Source organism: Apodemus sylvaticus, chromosome 2, assembly GCF_947179515.1.
Source record: "Apodemus sylvaticus chromosome 2, mApoSyl1.1, whole genome shotgun sequence".
NCBI classification, from domain to species: Eukaryota; Metazoa; Chordata; class Mammalia; order Rodentia; family Muridae; genus Apodemus; species Apodemus sylvaticus.
Window position 1 is genome coordinate 149,914,649 of NC_067473.1, and position 10,448 is coordinate 149,925,096.

The window sequence follows — 10,448 nt, forward strand, 5'->3', positions numbered from 1 at the left end:
ATAAATATGCACATACATACACACACACACGCACACAAATATACACAGACACACATGAGATCTCCATCTAGAACATACTAATAATTGGGTTGTAATTAAAAAAAATCCTAAAAGACACTAGTTTAAAACGCACTTTTCGAATATTCTATACAATCCTTTCAGGATAGAGGTAGTATTAGTCTCATTTTATAGAAGAAAAATTGTACAGAAATGAACAGATTTAAATAAGGTTATATAACCACCAAGTGGAAGCATTAAAACTAAGGTGTTCTCTCATTTTAATAAAAAAATATAGGTTTCTAATATCAGTGCGGCTTAATGCTGCAGTTGATATCCATTGATTTGAAAGAAAGGCTACTGCAATTAACTTTTTAGAATGTACTTGTATAATTCTGTGGTAATTAATTGTTTAAATCTTTACTTGCCTCATTCCTAAAAGGAACTTTGTTATCACATACTAGAATACCAGATTATAACAATACAAAAATACTAAGAATCTTAGATGCACTAGAATTATAGTTCAGTGGTGGAAAATTGCAAGCATGAGTGAGGTTGTAGATTTAACACACACACACACACACACACACACACACACACCACCCACATGCACATACCCATTTCTGCTATTACATCTTGATTCTACCTTCTGTGCATCCATTATACATATGATGTTCATTCACAGCTCAGAGTTAATTCAACCAGCCTCCTAAACACAGTGAAATGTCTGACAAGCTAAAGGAAGACTGTGGTGACAGGAAAATCAGATAGTAAAGGTACATAAGACAAAAATGAAATATATTTAGAGTTAGTTGAAAGAATTTTTAAGAGTAATCACTTCCAACCCAAAAAGAGACTAAGACTTCATCCCAATATGGAAAAACAGGAACCAGGTTTACTTTTATGTTTGAAACAACTAAATCATACCCTGCAAACACTACAAAACATAAAACAACAGTTTTCCAGCTATTGAGCATTGGTTAATAAAGTGTAGTGATCCTTGGAAAAATGAAGAACAGAAATGATTACCAATCTTACTGAAACTGTTTCTGATATTAAATAAAATCTATGTACGCATAATTCAGGAAGGCAAGTGTAAGCAGAATCCGGAAGATTCTCTGAGTTGACAGGATGGACCCAACTGTCTGAAAGGACCAAGGCAGTAAGGGTTCAAAGCATACAACTCCAGAGACCTAAAGTGGGCATCCTCTGGGTATTCAGCAGAATACTTGCTCATTAGTGTAGGCTTATAAAGAAAGAAGCCAAGGAAAAGACTATAAAAAACTAGAGGACACAAACCTGGCATTTATAGAAGGCCAGGAATAGTATAAGTTCCTAGCTGACGAACTGAAAATTTAAACTTATGGGGAATTGGTTATTCAAAAAAGGCTTGCCTCAGTAATGGGAAATTATTAATAATAAACATTCATCTATGTCCTTCCAACAAATATTAAAAACAAATCCTGAAAGAATTAAACTGTTTCCACATAATACCATAATTTTCAAGAATATTTATAGGAACATAAAACACTTAGCATACAACAAAATATAATTCTCAATATCTGACATTCACATAAAAATTATTCTATGTATGGTGGAGCACACTTGAAACCCTAACACTTGGGTAGTACAGAGAGGAAGATCAGGAGTTCAAGGCCAACCTCAGCTACATAGGAATTTTAAAACCAGCTTCAGGTACCTGAGACCCGTCTCAAAAAAAGAAAGAAAGAAAATAAAACAAAAAAAAATAACAGTCATATTGGAAAATATCAGAACATCACTATTTAAAGCTGATTTAGTGCTGCCAACACAGATGAAAATTTCAAAGTCTGAGATACAGAGAAGCACAATATCAGTGACTTTTCTGATCATATGACAAAATACTGTATAGAAACAAGTTATGGGAGGAAAGGCTTACTTTGTCTCACAGTTCTGAGAGATTTCAGTCCATCTTGGTAGAGGGAAGTATGTCACTGTTTATGGCTGTGGAATCCTAAGGCACCAGCGGAAGCCAGGAAAGGTAGACTGGAACAAGGTATAGGAATAACTTTTAAAGGCCTACCCACACCAATCTACTTCTGCCAACAAAGCCCTACCTCAAAGCTCCACAAAAGTTAAACACACTGGGACTGAGCTCAATATATGAACCTGCCTAGGGGGAAAGGGCGGGGTTAGAGATAGCAGCGGGAGATTTTATACTCAAATCATTAGAAAGTATGATTTATCTCTTAGATAATTCAGAAGAAATATTTTAGTTAATTAGAGACAAAGCAACAGAAACAGGAGGGAAAAAAGAAGTATAAACAGAATCAGTAAATATGTGATAACTCAAGCATGTAGAAAGGTTGTGATTAGAGTCCACAAAAGGTGGAGGAATTAAAAGACATATAAAGAAATAAGGCTGACAAATCTCCTAATTTTACGAAAACTATAAAAAAATCTAAGCAGCTTCATCAATCCCAAATATAAGATCAATAAAGAAGTCACAGGGTCTCATGATACAGCAGTTCAGACTATTTTTAGACAACCTTCAAAGGAACAAGGACAATAGTAACCCAGGTCTGTGAGCGCTGCAGAGATGGCTCAGAGGCTAAGAACACTGCTCACAGCACCTGAATGGAGCTCACAAGCATCTGGAACTGCCACCCCAGAGGATCCACCACCCTCGCGGGCTTCCTCAGATACTGCACACATGTGTACTCACATACATGCAGAAAACACCCAAACACAAAAATAAAAATAAAGTCACAAAATATTAATGAAACAAAATAAACTCTTGGAAACCATACAAGTGAGGAAAAATGGAGTGGTATTTTAAATACTTGAAGAGCTAGGGAGGTGACTCAGCATTAAGAGCACTTGCTGCTCTTCCAGGGAACCTGGGTTCAGTTCCCAGCACCCACACTGTGGCTCACAACCACAGTAATTCCAGTCCCAGGAGATCCATGACTTCTTCTGACCTCTAAGGGCACCAGGCACACACATGGCACACATACCTGTATGCAGGCAAAACAATCACACATATAAAATAAAACAAATAAGTCTAAACAATTTAAATACTAAGAAAGGCCAAACTAGAATTCCATGCCCAGCAAAGTAACCTTGGAGAGTGCTTGCTACAGTTCTCCACTCTTCCAACTGAGCTAGTATAGGATTCATCAAAAGAATCTTTCAAAAACAAAGCTAAAATATTTTTATTCAGACATTAAAAATAAGCTTAGAGAACTCATCACTATCACACCTATGCTATAAGTCCTTGGACAGAAGAAAAACAGATCTAGAAAAAGCAATGTAAAGCTCCAGCAATGCAAACACTACACTGGTAACTGGTTTCTTACTGTAAATTTAAAAAAAACAACAACAACAAAAAAAACAAAACAAAAAAACAAAAAACCTCATTTTAAGTCCTCCTCCTCCCTTTCTTCCTCCTTCTTTTGAGACAAGGTCTCTCTGTGTAGCCCAGTTTTCTATGCTGGCCTCAAACTCACAGAGCTTCCCCTTCTGGGATTAAAGGAGTGCTGCTATATTTGGCTGTTTTGTTTTGGTTTTTGGTTTTTTTGTTTGTTTTCATTTTGAGGCAGGTTCTTATTCTGTAGCCCAGCCTGGCTTCAAATGCATGGCTATCCTCCTGCCTTAGCCTCCCAAGTGCTAGGGTTGTTATGTACATGAGCTACCACAGCACTTTTAAAGTTATTTTTTTAACACAGCAAAACAAAGCCACAGAATTATCTGAAAGACATGATCACTATCAGAATAATATTCTAAAGTATAAGTATCTGGGAAAAAGGCGTTTAGAACCATTTACTTAAGCATTTACAAATTTTAAGTATTTAAAAACAAAGGGATTGATCACTGGAAAGCAGCACTTATTCCACAAATACTTGAGTACCTACTGTGTACCAAGTACTGTGCTGAGTACCAAGAATAACAGCAAAGAGATCCTTTTGATAAGGTGTTTCTGGAGAAAACTATATTCACAGTTCTTGAATGTTGGCCAAACAATGGCACAAAATGGGCCAGCCTGTGGTAGAAAATGAGTTTGAGAATCAAGTCAGCTACATAACAGTTATATAATCTTGGGCATAATATTTAACCTCTCTGGACTTCTTTTATAAAATGAGGCAGTTTGCCTAGAATAGCCATTTTTAAAATTTTTATTTACTTTTAATTGTGTGTGTGTGTGTTAGTGTAGGTGCCCTGAGGTAATAGGTGTCAGATTCCCTAGAACTGGAATTCCAAGCAGTTATGAACTTCCCAGTGTGGTACTGAAACCAAACTCAAGTCCCCTGCTAGAGCCAGATGCAGTTTTAATAGCTCCTAGATAGCCATTTTTTCTTCCAAAACATTATGATTCCTTTAATCAAGGACAAACTAGATATACATGCACTCCTTTTTGTGGAACATATTTAAAAAAATACATACACTCTTTCTGTAATCTGTAATTCCACTTTTAAGATTTTTTACTGTACAATTCTCAATATTAGTATATAATATCAAATGTATAAGATATGTTTATATAATAGGAGAATAAAAATAAAAAGCAATTTAGGGCTGGAGAGATGGCTCAGTGGTTAAGACTACTTGCTGCTCTTCTAGAGGACTTGCGTTCAACTCCTAGCACCCATCTAGCAACTCCCAATTGTCTGTAACTCCAGTTCCAGGGATCCAAAGCCCTTCAATGGCCTCCAAGGTGTATAGACATACATGCAGGCAAAATATACTCTTACAATAATTTTTAAAAAATGAAATAGAAGCAATTTATTGAAAAACAAAAGATAGGAAGGATGAAGCAAACTATAGACATTTATACAACAGAATATTTAAATGAAGCAGATCCTTCTTTCAACACAGATATTACCTATAAATGGCATTAATATGTTGTCAATTATTTTTCTCAGTTCTTCTTGTCTCTATAAATGGCGTCAGAGTTGGATAGCTGCTCTACATGACAAGTTCCTCCATCTCTGTGAGCTTTAGTTTCCTCATCTACGTGGGGCTGACTATAGATCTTTCCTTGGAGGCATACGCACCAGCCAAGGAACCCCGACAGGCACTCTGTGCTCAGTAACCATCAGGTATTATTTTCTGCTATGCAATGTTTTTCTATCAAGTTTTTCCTATATGACTTTTAAGTTTTAGCTTCTCTACTAGAGGTGATCCTAATACAAAATTCACACCTTTTTCTCAAGCAGGTAAGAAAGTTTCATTACTCTTTTCACACTCCTTTGGAATGGCAGCTTTCTCATACACAAAATGCCTTTATGTCGAGAGGTCTTTATCTGGCCTCTAAACCAGAGGTAAGCAAACATTTTAGGTCAGAGCGTCATAGGCAGTCAGTTTTGCCTTTGTAACACAAAATAGCCACAGACTAAGCAGAAATTACAAAAGGAGTTGAGTTTCAAGGAACACGAAAGTCTGAACTTCATATAATCTTCGCATCATAGTGTATTACCTTCCCACAGTTTTTTAGAAATATAACTGTCCCATTTGGGCCATAGGTCATAGTAGTCTAGGTAGCCAGCCAGTTAGAGCTACTCCTGTTCTGAAGCTTATTTTTCAGAGATGTCTAAGTTCTCCTGAGACTCAGTCTATGTTGCTCCGACTAGGCCTGAATTCCTGAACTCAAGTGATCATCCTGCCTCAGCCTCCTAGAAAGCTAGGCTGCAGTGGTACATTACCACCCCAGCTCTAAAAAAAGAAAGGGCTGATAGATAAAGATAGATATCTAAAGATATTTATTCTAAAATATCATAAAGTGAGCTCATAGGATAAAAAAGGTCGACTGTGAATTAAGGGTATCCAGTGAAAAGTCTCTCTCTTAACTCACCCCCACCTCCAAATTTTATATATCCTTCTGAAATCTTTTGCCACAATTAAACATCTTGGCATGATTGGCTTTCATATATTCAACTCTGAACACAGGATTTTACTAACAGACAAATCCTTGAAATGGAACTGCTGCCTAAATTCCCTTAAACATAATTAGTTTACGCAACTTGTCTCTTAGCCAGGGTAAGCTTCTAATAGCTTTACCTACTTTTCTCCTTTGCTCTTAGATCTGGACTGTCCCTCCAAATGGAGGTAGCAGAACCATTAGCACTGCTTATGGGACAGCAGAAGGGAGCTAGGTGATTGGGGGTGTGTTTTTGGGGTGGGGGATATTGGAGCTTGGGTTCCCCCCTCTCTTTTTGGACCCAAGGTAAGCCATACATTCCTGCCACCATGCTGACTATACTGCCATAAAACCAAAGCAACGGGGCCAAGTGAGCACAAGCTGAGACTCAAGAAAAAGATGACCCTTCCCTTCTAGTTTAGGGATTTTTATCCCCAATACTAGAACACTGACTGACACATTAAAGTTTATTAAAGACTTAAAAATTCAGGCTGGATATGGTGGCACACATCTTTAACCTTTACACTCAAGGAAGGTAGAGGCAGGTAGATCTCTTGAGTTTGAGGCTAACCTAGTCTCAAGTTCCAGGGCAGTCAGCTTTACCCAAAGAAACCCTGTCTTGAGCAAACAAAACCAAAAACACCCCCTCCAAAACAAACAAACAAAAGAGACTTAAAAAATCCTTAGCATTACATTAAATTTCTTAGTTAAATTTGTCTACGACTTGAAACTTAGAAGTAAGTTTTACTGCTGCTTTCTTTGAACTCCATATTTTTTCTAAATTTTTCATTTTGATACAGTATATTCTGTATACTCTACTGGATGTGGGTCAAATGATTTGGGTTAGAGGTAAGGTTGTAAATTCAAAATAGACCTATGGGCATTTTTTGGTTGTTCGGTTTATTTTCCGGGACAAAGTCTCCTAATGTATCCAAGGCTGGCCTAGAATTCACAATCGTCAATTCAGTCATCAACACAGTGCTGGAACTACACACATGCATGACCACACTGCTGTCAGACAATGTCTAAGAAACTGACTTCTAGTCCTTTATAAACAAACAAAACATTATCTTTGGATGCTTATAAAATTATATAAATTTTCTCCATAGTTTAAACTTTTTATTATGATGTATCTGAGGATGTGTCTTCAACAATATTAAGAGTTTTGCTGTATCAATTTACTTATAAACTTCTATACTTCTGCTTTTAGAAATATCATTATTTCCTTGATACATATTAGGTATCTTCTATGTGTTGGTAGGAGAGTGGAATTCAGGAACTGCTAGCATAGGTATCTATCCACATGCTCTCTGAAAGGTCATTCTTTCAGTTCATCTCTGCCCACAGAGGAGAAAACCAGAAATTAGAAAGGGAAAGGTTGATCTATGCTTGCCAGTATCTGTCCTGTCCCTGATGTCTGTCTCTGTCTCGCCATCTCTCTTTCAATATTCCAAACCTGAGTGATTGAGTGGTTGTGTGTGCTTGTGTGCGCATGTGTTCAGTAGGCAAAGCACCTTTCCAAACTTAAGGGCACTAATACTTAAAACTCAACTTCTTCTTGTATTTGTGCAAATGACATGCTGGCTTCCTACAGATATTTAGTGATTATTGCTATGTTATTTAAATACTAATACTAATATAAAAAATCCACATCTGAAACTAACCTTATAATTCAATTTCACACTGATACCTAGTACTTGTGGAGTGACAGTAACTATGATCTCATGATTTTTCCAATCCATTTTTGGTGCTATCCTTTGGTGCTTCATTTCCCCTAACAGCTACCACTTCCCCTGACAGCCACTAAGTTAAGCAACACAGTTCTTACCTAATTGTTATCAAACTGTACAGTCATATCAAGGCCTGCTCTAACTGACTTGTGGGTAAAAGATAGTTAAATGTAATGAGTCTTCTAGAAGATTGTCACTTGTGCAAATACAAAATGGAAATTGTAACTTAATGAATATATATGTATTTGTTTGAGACAGGAACTCAGGGTATATTCTTGGCTGGCCTGGAACTCACAGAGATACTTTCCTCTGCCTCCTGAGTGCTGGCATTAAAGGTGTGCACTACCATGCCCTAACTCCTAATAGACATACTTTTAAAACTAACCTTCACTGCTGTATTAGTTAAGATAATCTTTTAAAAGGGAAAGGGTCCATGTTAGTTAAGATGTAATTTTTCCCTATTGTATGTCTCAGTCATTCTACATCTGACAAAATGTATTCACATGCTAAGACATTCACAAGAATGTTATAACATTCCTAAAATCTAAAACAAATAATACCACAAATCTAAAAACACACATATTTATGAACAGAAGAATAATCACATCACACAATGGCATATTACACCGTAAGAAAGAATTATCAATACCCTATCATGATATGAATGGTATCATATCAAAAAACATGAAGGGTGACTTCCACGGGCAATATTCTGAAAATACTATATATTAACTCCAATAACATGAAGCTTAAAATAGTCCAAACTAATGGCTGATGAGAAAGTCAGAATACTGACGTAAAAGCAGGGGTACAACCTATTTGGAAGAAGCAGAGAACTATGGGAATGCTCTACAATTACAATCTGATGTGTGTAGCAGTAGACAAGGTGATAAGCATGAAAAGATTCACTGACAGCTAATTTTTATACATTTGTTGACTTCGTATATATTTTATATCTCTACAAAAGAAGTGTAGAAGGATAAACAATAATTTCTTAATTATCTGAAATTAAAGCTAGTTGTTTACTATCAACTCTTCTATGCCTCATATACTGAAAACCCAACATCCTTTTTTGTACTCTTTTAGTCACATAATTAAAAAAAAATAGTAGCAAACATTCTTGAACATTATGCCATAAAACACTTCTTATTACCTCGGAGTCAAAGGTGCTTTTTTTAAATACACCTTTAAGAGACAGCATTAATTCCCAAAGAATTAGAGGCCCAGGGGCCTTCAATGACATGAACTGTCAGGACACTGCATGGACATTTCAAAAGCAGGCTAAAGCACACCTCCAGATTTAACAAGGACTTAAGAAAAGCTTTAGATCTTAACCAAACTGTCATGCTGCCAATGTCATCATCACAAACACAAGCACCGTTATGATATTTGACAAATTACCCAGTCACTTGCTCAGAAATGCAGGAATTTTCTAAACTATCTGGTCATTCTGACAATTCTCGGTTTTTCCAGGCTCCGGGGTCACCAATTCCTACCCCAAGAGCATCTTTTAAAGGGGGGCGTTTTGTCAGAGGCAGCAGGGATGCTGCCAGAGGGCGCGTTCAACCCCACAGTAAAAAGTTGAGCCACTCAGCAGAGATGATGATGAGTAGGCTTTAAAAAAAAAAAAAAACTGACACGCAAACCAGCGGTCTCCAAAACAGAACCAGACTCGGGAGGGCGCGTCAATGAAGTTCCGCGCCCAGCGGGCTCGTCGGAAGGGACCGGCCGCCGCCCAGAGGTGCGGCCGGAGACCGCGGTACTCACCGTGCCCGCAGCTCAGCGCTGCCGCCTCTAGGGAACTGCACACCTGGCCAGCGCCCTGCGCTGGCGGGCCCGGCGCGCCGCCGCGGAGCACCGCCACTTCCGGCGCGTGCGAGGAAATGAGGGGAAATGAGGGTGTGGTGCCGTCGCGAGCCCGCCTCCACGGGCAGGCCCCGCCCACCACAGCCAGGCTCCGTCCTCCACAGTCAGATTCTGCACTCTAACATGCAGGTCCCGCCTCCCACGGCCAAGTCCCGCCCTCCAGGGCCAGGCCTTTCTCTTTATAGCCAGGACACACCCATTCTTCCCCTCTTCTGTCCTAAAGCCTGCACAGAAAGCTCCAGAGCTGACAGAGTTGATTCATCTACTGACAGACAGCTGAGTTGGGTGCTCAAGACTTGTGGGATAAATAGCCTGGGAACATCATGCACTAGAGACACTTTAGATTCACATGTGGCTAATCTTCACACAAAAGCTAACCTAGCAGAGAGCTGCTGACTAGTGGGAAGGCTGCGGATAGCAACGTGCCTTCTGCTCAGGGAAGGTCAAAATCTAGCCTCTTCAGAAATGCACATGCTGACAAAGTTGGGAAGAGACTGGATATGCAGTCAGCAATCCTGTCTTAGAAATAGGTGGTCCAGACCCTTAAAGATTTTAGGATATCCTTTGTAGCATTAGAGGAGACCATCAGGGCAGAAGATAGTTCAACAACTGTCAGCTAGTAGAGGAAGTTGTAGTCAGGAACAAAGCTTCTCCCCTGGAAAGCTGCTTCTTTCGGATGCACTTTGAAGTCCCATCAGCCATCCATCTGCTCTGGTACATTCACAAACAACAGTCAACACGCATGGGTTAGCTGCATGCTGTCTACCAGCCATAGTCCCAAATATGAGTGTAAGAATGCAGAAGAATTCTCTCCTAGGAGACTTGGAGCATGGGAACCTTTAGCAAATGATTAAGTGGCCAGCACTGCTAATTTGCCAAGATAAGGCAAAAGTTGTCTAAGTACTAGTAGAGTAATTATAAATGTCACCTCACTGAAATCTTAGCGAATCATGATGCCAGAC

The 10,448-nt window shown here is 38.7% G+C and overlaps 1 protein-coding gene across 2 annotated transcripts in view; it reads right to left on the reverse strand.

The window, feature by feature from the left end:
- Window positions 1-9,499, reverse strand: part of Csgalnact2 (chondroitin sulfate N-acetylgalactosaminyltransferase 2) — a 35,439-nt gene extending 25,940 nt beyond the window's left edge. For both annotated transcript variants that reach the window (XM_052174678.1, XM_052174679.1), the window contains exon 1: window positions 9,388-9,499. The gene's annotated coding sequence lies outside the window, so the exon portion shown is untranslated. The remainder of the gene's footprint in view (window positions 1-9,387) is intronic.
- Between the last annotated feature and the right edge of the window lie 949 nt (window positions 9,500-10,448).